We start from the raw sequence: 11,082 nt of genomic DNA, 5'->3' as shown, positions 1-11,082 counted from the left end.
CAATAATGGATTCAGATTCCAGCTGCTAATCAATCAGTTAGCAGCTCAATTAACCAATTGTTTAGACTCGTGAGCCACACCTTCCAGACTAAACAATGTTTCATATCTTCTCACTGTCCCCCTATATAAACCTTTAATTGTGCCTTGCTCTGATTTTACCTCCGTAGTCGATTCGGATGGGTTCAGGGGGGCCGCGCTGAGGAACTCCAGCGAAGTCGCCACCTGCAGGGAAACATTTAAACAGGATTCCTCATGACATGAAATATTTCTGGATTACATTGAGCAATAATGGATTCAGATTCCAGCTGCTAATCAATCAGTTAGCAGCTCAATTAACCAACTGTTTAGATTCGTGAGCCACACCTTCCAGACTAAACAATGTTTCATATCTTCTCACTGTCCCCCTATATAAACCTTTAATTGTGCCTTGCTCTGATTTTACCTCCGTAGTCGATTCGGATGGGTTCAGGGGGGCCGTCCTGAGGACCTCCAGGGAAGTCGCCGATAGCTGCAGGGAAACATTTAAACAGGACTCCTCATGACATGAAATATTTCTGGATTACATTGAGCAATAATCAAAGGTTACATTTTAAAAACGACAGCATATCTATAAACTAACTAGGACTACATGTGTCACGAAGGCACCAACACACAAGAGGCTTCACCGTTTAACAGTAATATCAAACATAGTGCAGCTTTGCCTGTTAGTTTGAACAGAGAACACATGACAGAACAACAACAATAATAATGATAAAAGCAAAGGTTACATGTTAAAGAAATAGTTTATGGAATATTATGAAGTAAAAGGAGCAGATGTTTGTTCAATAAGTCACGTTTCAACAGTCAAAACAAATCAACTCATTGTCGCAATCATGTGCGATTCTAACACACCTGGTGCGATGACGTCACATGTCGCATGATTATATTTCAGAATTAAGAATTAGAACTCAATGACAAGCCCCTCAGGCGCCATCTTTATTTAGACATTTCAAGGTCAAATATGTCATATTTGATGCCCTCTAAATACAATAACAGTGTTTTTAAACCTCTACAGTAATTGTTAACACATATCACAGATATCCCGCGACTTTTAAGACATTCCGGCACTCAAATAATGTAGCTAACTAGTAATAACTACGTAGCTAGCTTAGTGCCACGAAGGCACCAACACACAAGAGGCTTCACCGTTTAACAGTAATATCAAACATAGTGCACTTTAAACTCAAAAGGTTTCACCAATTTCTCAACTGAGAACGCTTTAAACGGTTTTAAGGGATGAATCAATGAGAAAAATGCTAAAATAAATATAAAACTTACCCCGAAGGTTGTGCAGCAGCTGTTGCAGCAGCCAGTTGTCGTCCATTCTCCGGCTTGTCGGGGTCCGCGATAGAGGGAAGTCAGTAGTTGTTATCCAAAGAGATTCAAGAGTAGCTTTTAGCTAGCAGTCAAAAGATCAAAGGGTTAGCTTTACAGTTTGGGTCAACAAGAGGGTTTAAGCTCGTGTCGAAGTCAAAATGCAAAAGGGACGAATGTCAACGTTCGACTATTTTTATAGCCTCGGCGGGTCGTTGCTATGGCAATTACTGAAGGGCCTGGTCACGTGCTTAGTCACGTAAGACGCAAAGAGAGACGTTTTAATTATTTTCTCATATTTGTCCAACATATATTTTATTTTATTAGTACTATTACTTTTTATCATACATGTCAGTGTTGTTGTAAACATGACATAATCTGCAATACTCATGCTAAGGATACAAATGAGATAGTTTCGGGTAAAAACTAAATAGTTTTTACATTCATGTGTTTTATAAGGGGACCGCTCTTTTGAACACAGAAAGACAAACTGGATGGAAAATTAAACACGCTTTGTTTTCATGCAATGTTGTTGAATCTAATAATGTTCTCCCTGTAATTCATCAGTGTTTTCAGTGTGTAAACACTTGTTATTTATACCGCAGCAGATCATTAATGTCATAAAAGCTCAATTGGCAACGTTTTCGGTGAAGACACTTACTCTTTAAGGAGAGATCAAGGATTTTAGGGGCTCTTGGACCAGATCAGCTGCTCGTACATGTTATTCGTACTGACTGTAATGCTCGCGACAATCAGTGGCAACCACCATTCATTTAAAAAACAAAGGAAGTTTGATAGGGTATGCTGCATCTGTCAATATGGAATACACCATAAATTAATGAAAACATATCGTAAGTGGTGATATATGCACGCTATTAGAAGAGTATTGCTCTTATCTGCATTTCTGTAACGCGGTAGTTGTCGGTATTCTCCACTGACCACAAGTGTCGGTAGTTCGGTCTCTCCTCTGCGCTCCCTGCATGGTGCAGACAGTGCTGATAAAAGATGAAGTGACGTTAGAGTTGGTTCTTCCTGTAGCGACCCTTGGTGAGCAAAGCTACGAGACAACAGCCCACCTCACTCGCTCTGCCAATCACAAGTACGCTCATGCTGCCCCCACCCCCATAGGCAGCTAGGATGATTGACAGGTGTTACAGCTACACAGGTCATGAGACCTTCGCTGACCTCCTGAACTCTGTAAATGCAAAAGCCATACTTCTTATCTCAAACAACTTCATCCTGTAAACACAATAAGACTCATAACATTACAGGTTAACATTACATTTGTTCAAGGGGTCACAAGTCAAAATGTTGGAACTCAATGGTTAGATTGTGGATGACTTTCAGGGATTTTCTTTGTCATACAATTGTATCTTTCTGTTTGCAGTGCCGAGGACACGGCCAAAGTTGATCTGATGTCAACGTTCCCTGATCTCTTTTGGTGTGTTTATACATTTGCCAAAAGCAAAGAGAGGAATTTCAAGCCACCCCTGAAGGAAATGTTGAGAACAGAGCTGTGTCCAAGAGAAGGCTTCACCCCCGCAGTTGTAACACCACCCAAAAAGTGTGGAGTGCATCTCCACTTCCCAGATCAAGAATCTCAAAGCATTTGAACTCAGCCAGCTGCTAATTGCCACCAGGCTTGTCGCTACCATCTTTCAATTCCAGGGCATCTTTATTTAAATGTCAATGAACAGCAACAATGAACAGCAGCTAATGCAAAAAGACCTGGTAGTGTGTGGTTTTAAATGAGTGCCGTAAATTCACTTGCTTCCTTAATCTGGCTATTCAAAGTACACTTCCTGTTTGACTCTGATGAAGACACTGTGGTGGTAAAATGTTAGTCTGTTTGCAGAAATAAATGTTGTCAATCAATCAGTTTGCTGCCTTCCATTTCTTTTCCTTGAAAGTAGATTGTATTGCAAAACGACACATTTACAAGCCTCTGGATATTGAAGGCCTGGCTCTTCCAGAATAGTAATGTTATTATCCAGTAGCTATACAAGAACTCTGGTCCAGTGGCAGATTGACCACCATGAGAGACCCTGCAAGTAGAGCAAGATATGTCACACCTCAGGCCGGGTCGTAGTTATTCTGACCCCTTTATAGTGTTGACCTTGGATGTTTTTTTCCACATTAAACTATTTTCGGATGAATGAAAGGATATTAAAAAGGCTTGTGACAATATCTTTTGGTTTTATCTTCAACAGATACTTAAAGCACCAATGTACTCAAAATAAAGCGAGTCATCTCCCTGTTCTTATGTAAAACTTGAATTAAAATGTAAGCTAATTCATTTTAAAGTTAATTATAAATCCTGTGAGGATCCCCTAGATCACAAACTTGGACCTAAACTCCAAATGTTCTGGTAGAGGTGTCTCAGTCAATGGTTCTCGGATGTACATAATATGGTTCAACCCAGGTACAGAAATTGCAATCTTAGGTTGGCCATCAAAAGTAAAAAACGTAAACATTTTATTTTTAAAAAAGTGAATGGTATTGCAATTCTGCTAAACATAATAGAATATGTCAGCTTTACGAAATACGGATCATCTTATTACTTTTTTAATTATTTGGCATATTTAATATTCTCAGAATATAGTGCAAAATAAAACTTGAGTAGGCCTATTCCAATAAATTTGTTAATATTTTTCATATCATATATTAGTAATACACTGTTGTAAGATGTGTCTTGTCATGTTTGTGCCATTGGTCAGTCATTATAATTTCCCCCATCTCAATGCACTCAACATGTTAACATCCTTTGTACCATAATACAAGGTGAGAATTGAGGCTCAGTTCATTAATTATGAAGCTATAAGAGCTAAATATTAATCAATCAAATGTCTGACATTTGGTCTGAATATTCCGGACCAATGCAGTCCTCTATTAAGGGAGTGAGAGTGACTGGCAGGGGCTGGTCAGCGAGGTACGTGGATGAAGAACACCGCGAACAGCTGTTGCAGAGACGGACTGATCTACAGGTCGCTCCCGGTCCATAAGGAGCGAGCTGCGGTGTCGTGGCTCAATAGACCCGATGGGCTGTTGCACGACACACAGAAGCCGCTTTACGTTACGAGTCTCTCTCGCTAAATGCGCTGCGGATTGATATTGAGCTCGCGTTTTTCTGTCAGGCAGACAGCCCACACACACACACACACACGCGCCACATACACATTTCCCTCTACGTGTCAACAAAACTAGTGCTGCTTTGTGAAGGTAAACTGCATATATTGTGATTCTGGAGTGAGGAGCAGAGACCAAACAAACAATCGTTTCAGTGAGAAAATAACCGTCTGGTTCTTTCGTCATTAGTTGTAGCTCTACATAAGGAATGAGGTACGGGTGGAGCCACACACCGGACTACACGCCTGACTCCACGTTACCTCTGCACATGCGCAGCTCTGCGATGTCATTTGGTAGTGTGAGAGCTATCAGGGTCTACGCCGTTCCCTCTGCGCGTCTTATCTACACGTTAAACACTTGGCTCCAGTGTGTGTGTGTGTTTCCACCTCGTAGGGAACTGGGGTATCAGTTAAGTCATGTGACCATCAAGAACAGATGATAGATGGATATGGAGGGGAGACCTGCGGCCCCTGGAGTCAACCCAGAGCTAGAGGAGTGACGGTGAGCTGTATCCACACCGAGGCCTCCGTTTATTTTTGGGCTCAGCCTGTCAGAAACAATGACGAAGGGCTTCACCTAAACGTGCCACTTTGTTCTACATCCAACAATTCGCCTGAGGGACCCACAGGGACTTTTTCAGCGGTCCGGGAACTATTGTAGAAACATGTTATTAATTTGTTCTGGACCAAGGAAAACAATTCCACATAGTTGCATTTTAGTTCAGGTGCAGTTCCTGTTCACATACCGTATTTTCCGCACTATAGGGAGCATTGGATTATAAGGCGCACTGTCAATGAATGGTCTATTTTCGATCTTTTTTCATATATAAAGCGCACCCGCCTATAAGGCGCATTAAGCGAAACAAAACAGTCAGTCAGTCAAACTTTATTAAACGTGTTCACAATAACTCTCAACATTGTTCAAACGTTAATGAGCGTATTCACAATAACTCCCAACCTTGTTCAGTTGTAACACGTAAAAAAAACAGTCTGATACCGCTAAATCAAACGTTAGCGTAACTCTGTGTGGTCTTCTTTACTTGGCGCAGGTCATCTTCTTGCTTCCTCCACTTCCGTACCATTGATTCATTAATGTTGAATTCTCTCGCAGCGGCTCTATTCCCATGTTCTACTGCGTGACTGATAGCCTTGAGTTTGAAGTCTGCGTCGTAAGTGTCTCTTGACAGGTACCATTGTGGGGTCCTTATACACACACACTGTAATATTATGGCGAAGTACAGTATGTATTACTCCGCGACGCTCCTGACTACGGTAGCCGTAAAGGGGTGTTACACCAAACGCGTTGCGAATTTTTAGCGCGTCTGGATCCCATGTAAAGTCAACGCACAGACGCGTTTGGTTGAAATTCGCCGGATGTTGCAATAGACGTGTTTCGCGCGTTGCACAATTTATCCCAGAGTTGAAATATTTAAACTTCCAAGGTGAGTTGCAAAAGTTTCGCAACTCGCCAGCCAATCAGCGTTGAGATGCATCGCCCGTTGGGCTGCTGCTGCTCTGGTAGCAGCCAATCAGAGTTGAGATGCTCCGCCCGTTGGGCTGCTGCTGCTCTGGTAGCAGCCAATCAGAGTTGAGATGCTCCGCCCGTTGGGCTGCTGCTGCTCTGTTAGCAGCCAATCAGCGTTAAGATGCTCCGCCCGTTGGGCTGCTGCTGCTCTGCTAGTAGCCAATCAGCGTTGAGATGCTCCGCCCGTTGGGCTGCTGCTGCTCTGGTAGCGCTGGAAATGGAAGTTATCGAGGCGGAGTCAATGAAACTCCCCGAGCTGTGTGAGCCTACGGGTGATGTTATGAACCCAGACATGAGGGCGTTAGATGTTCCGACGTTTATGGGATGTCCACAACAAGTATAAAGCAGAACTAGTGGTTATTTCGACCGTGGTGGATGGAGGAAATTATAACTGTTTTTACCGAGACAAGCTACGGAGATAAGCCACGCGAGTTATAAAGCCGTTTGGTGTGAACGCACCATAATGCTGCAAGCGGTGCGGCTTTGTAGTTTACCAAAGTCGTACTAAAACATTTGGACAGAGCGCCGTGTACCACACAAAATCGTTTCGAGGTCAGTAAGCACAACCAGAATTAATTCATATATAAGGCGCTCCAGATTATAAGGCACACTCTCGTTTTTTGAGAAAATTAAAGGCTTTTAAGTGCGCCTTATAGTGTGGAAAATACAGTAGTTTTATTTATTTTTTTCAAAACCTGGTGGTGTTCTATTAGATATTATTATTTGATGAAACAATACTTTGCTGAGGTATTCCCAAGCAAGGCATCTGACGTCTATCTGCTTTGGTGGAGCCGCCCACAAAACAGTAGACGTGGTTGCACAGTGCGGTGCTCCTAAATTGCTGAAAAGAGTGTCTGCACTCAGCAATTTCCTCTTTCTGATACTTTACTGATTGTAAACACATCTTTGATGAAAAGTCATACTTATGGGGGAATATAGTCTAAAAAAATGATCTGGTTAAAGTAGAAAATATAAGTATAAAACACAAGTCAAGACATAGAAGTAAGTAAGTAAACCAATAACCCCAAAATGTAGATTGACTATTATTCAAGATGATCATGGGGGGTGGTTTACACTGATAGTATAACATTGTGTAAATTCTTTTACTATAAATACATTTTCACTATATATATATATATATATATATATATATGTATGATTGTCTTCAAGTAAAAATCATTAGAGTCTGGTATGTCTTGCATATAATCTGCGCTTCATCAACCTTGTTCTATGTGCTTTGGCTCTCCTGCTTTATTATTTTAATCGTTGTTACTGTAGGTATTTGTATGACCGTTTCAGCCAACTACAAGAGGAGGTGAACATGCTGAAATCCAACCTCATGAAGTACAAGGTGCCGATGCGATGCCTCTGATTTTGGGGCTTTATGAATCTCGAACAATTCATTTGACTTCACTAAATTTGTATTCCCTTGCGCATGCACTAAAAGCCAAACTTTAATTTGAATTGTTCATCAAATGTGACGTGGTTGAGCTTCATTATCTTGATGTCCCCCTCCCCGCAGACGTCTCTTGAGAGGGCGAAAAACTCCAGCGCATATGTGAAATCAAACCGCAGCACCGGAGCCAAACAAGGTGAAAACACAAAATGTTCGGCTCACTTTGAAACTCGACAATCATGTCAGGTTGTCATGACGATCATGTCACGTTGTCATGACTATCATGTCATGTTGTCATGACGATCATGTCACATTTACATGACAATCATGTCACGTTACCATGACGATCATGTCACGTTACCATGACGATCATGTCACGTTACCATGACAATCATGTCACGTTACCATGACGATCATGTCACGTTACATGACGATCATGTCACGTTGTCATGACGATCATGTCACGTTGTCATGACCGTCATGTCAGGTTGCATGACGGTCATGTCAGGTTACATGACGATCATGTCACGTTACCATGGTGATCGTGTCACGTTACCGTGGCGATCATGTCACATCACGTTACCATGACGATCATGTCACGTTTCCATGACGATCATGTCAGGTTACATGACGATCATGTCACGTTACGTTACCATGACAATCACGTCAGGTTACATGACGATCAAGTCATGTCATGTTACCATGACGATCATGTCACGTTACCATGACGATCATGTCACGTTTACATGACGATCATGTCACGTTACATGACGATCATGTCACGTTACATGACGATCATGTCACGTTACCATGACGATCATGTCACGTTACCATGACGATCGTGTCACGTTACCATGGCGATCGTGTCACGTTACCGTGGCGATCATGTCACATCACGTTACCATGACGATCATGTCACGTTTCCATGACGATCATGTCAGGTTACATGACGATCATGTCACGTTACGTTACCATGACAATCACGTCAGGTTACATGACGATCAAGTCATGTCATGTTACCATGACGATCATGTCACGTTGTCATGACGATCATGTCACGTTACCATGACGATCATGTCACGTTACCACGTTAAAATAAATTCCTAATAGTTGTGAAGTTGTTTTTTTAAGGGACCTTTTCTTTTTATATTATGTTATAAATTTGAGTTGACCATTCTCCTTCTAAGGAACTATTTTACTTTGATTTTGTTACATATTCAGATAGTTGTAGTTGCTAGTTAATTTACAAATTAAGGTTTATACACACTGAAAGAATCATGACAAAACACATACCTACTTCTATATGTTATTCTTTGTTTAGATACATAAAGCATGGCCTGCAATGCCACTACATGTTTGCCCCACAACAACCTAAACTAGTCTTTGCACATCCTATAACATTTGTTTTGTCATTTGCCACCTTTTTAAATGTTTAAACTTAACAAACTCAGAAGTCTAAAAGTGTGTCTTTTCAGTGAATGTTTTTGCAAATAAATGAAAACATAATGGAACATGCAAGCTTTATAACATGCTGACAAGGTTTTGTTTTAAGCAGATTGAATGTGTCTCAACCTGTGCTGTGAGTAAGGGTATCAAAAGGGTAGCATATGTGAAATCAAACCGCAGCACCGGAGCCAAACAAGGTGAAAACACAAAATGTTCGGCTCACTTTGAAACTCGACAATCATGTCAGGTTGTCATGACGATCATGTCACGTTGTCATGCCTATCATGTCATGTTGTCATGACGATCATGTCACGTTACCATGACAATCATGTCACGTTACCATGACAATCATGTCACGTTATATGACGATCATGTCACGTTGTCATGACGATCATGTCACGTTGTCATGACTATCATGTCAGGTTGCACGACGGTCATGTCAGGTTACATGACGATCATGTCACGTTACCATGACGATCATGTCACGTTACCATGACGATCATGTCACATTACCATGACGATCATGTCACGTTACCATGACAATCATGTCACGTTTACATGACGATCATGTCACGTTACCATGACGATCATGTCACGTTGTCATGACTATCATGTCAGGTTGCATGACGGTCATGTCAGGTTACATGACGATCATGTCACGTTACCATGACGATCATGTCACATTACCATGACGATCATGTCACGTTACCATGACGATCATGTTGTTACCAACAATGTGTTCGTGCTCACCAACCGTGACGCTGAGAAGTTCAGGCGCCTCCTGGTGGAGTTACCATGACGATCACGTCACGTTACCATGACGATCGTGTCACGTTACCATGGCGATCGTGTCACGTTACCGTGGCGATCATGTCACATCACGTTACCATGACGATCATGTCAGGTTACATGACGATCATGTCACGTTACGTTACCATGACAATCGTGTCACGTTACCATGGCGATCGTGTCACGTTACCGTGGCGATCATGTGACGTTGTCATGACGATCATGTCACGTTACCATGACGATCATGTCACGTTACCATGACGATCATGTCACGTTACCACGTTAAAATAGATTCCTAATAGTTGTGAAGTTGTTTTTTTAAGGGACCTTTTCTTTTTATATTATGATATATTATATATTTGAGTTGACCATTCTCCTTCTAAGGAACTATTTTACTTTGATTTTGTTACATATTCAGATAGTTGTAGTTGCTAGTTAATTTACAAATTAAGGTTTATACACACCGAAAGAATCATGACAAAACACATACCTACTTCTATATGTTATTCTTTGTTTAGATACATAAAGCATGGCCTGCAATGCCACTACATGTTTGCCCCACAACAACCTAAACTAGTCTTTGCACATCCTATAACATTTGTTTTGTCATTTGCCACCTTTTTAAATTTTTAAACTGAACAAACTCAGAAGTCTAAAAGTGTGTCTGCTCATTAGGTGAATGTTATTGCAAATAAATGAAAACATAATGGAACATGCGAGCTTTATAACATGCTGACATGGTTTTGTTTTTAGCAGATTGAATGTGTCTCAACATGTGCTGTGAGTAAGGGTATCAAAATAAATGTGTAAAATTGTGAGATGTTTTCATGATGTTTGTGATTATAGCACAACCTTAGTTGAAGGTCAATTCTCCCCTCTCAATTACTGTTTTAACTTGATTACTTAAAGGAAAGTTGGACTATTTTGTCTTCACAAGTATTACTATTTGAATGTTACTTTAAAATGTATCAGGCTTCTTACCGTTCCCAATTTTGCAGACTAAAACACATAATACAGCTGTTCCTTTTGAATTTTCTACACACCTTTATGGTAATAATAGAAAAACCTGTTGGTACAACTATTTATTCAAATTTAAGCCTGCAATGAAACGTCTTAATTTCTAGGAAACAATGTCTTGTACAAAAAAGTACATAGTTAACATAAATTAAACTATTCATCTCAGATTGTGCAATCCCTCATAAACTGGGTTAGGTGCATGCCTTTTGCTTTCTCATTGTTTGTCACAACTGTAATATTTGTATTTTTATCACAGTCCTTTCTTTCCATAGAATATATCTATCCATGTGTAGTATATGTCACGTATGTGTAGAACCTATTTAGCCGTGCTGATTGACACAAAACCGCAGTGAAAAAGCAGAGGGCAGGCTAACAGTACCTCTTCCTCAAGGAAGGGGGCGTGTGAGAGCCCACGGGTTACGCTTGTTCTG

The sequence above is a fragment of the Cyclopterus lumpus genome, chromosome 18 (assembly GCF_009769545.1).
Source record: "Cyclopterus lumpus isolate fCycLum1 chromosome 18, fCycLum1.pri, whole genome shotgun sequence".
Classification (NCBI taxonomy): domain Eukaryota; kingdom Metazoa; phylum Chordata; class Actinopteri; order Perciformes; family Cyclopteridae; genus Cyclopterus; species Cyclopterus lumpus.
This window is presented reverse-complemented; position numbering follows the sequence as displayed.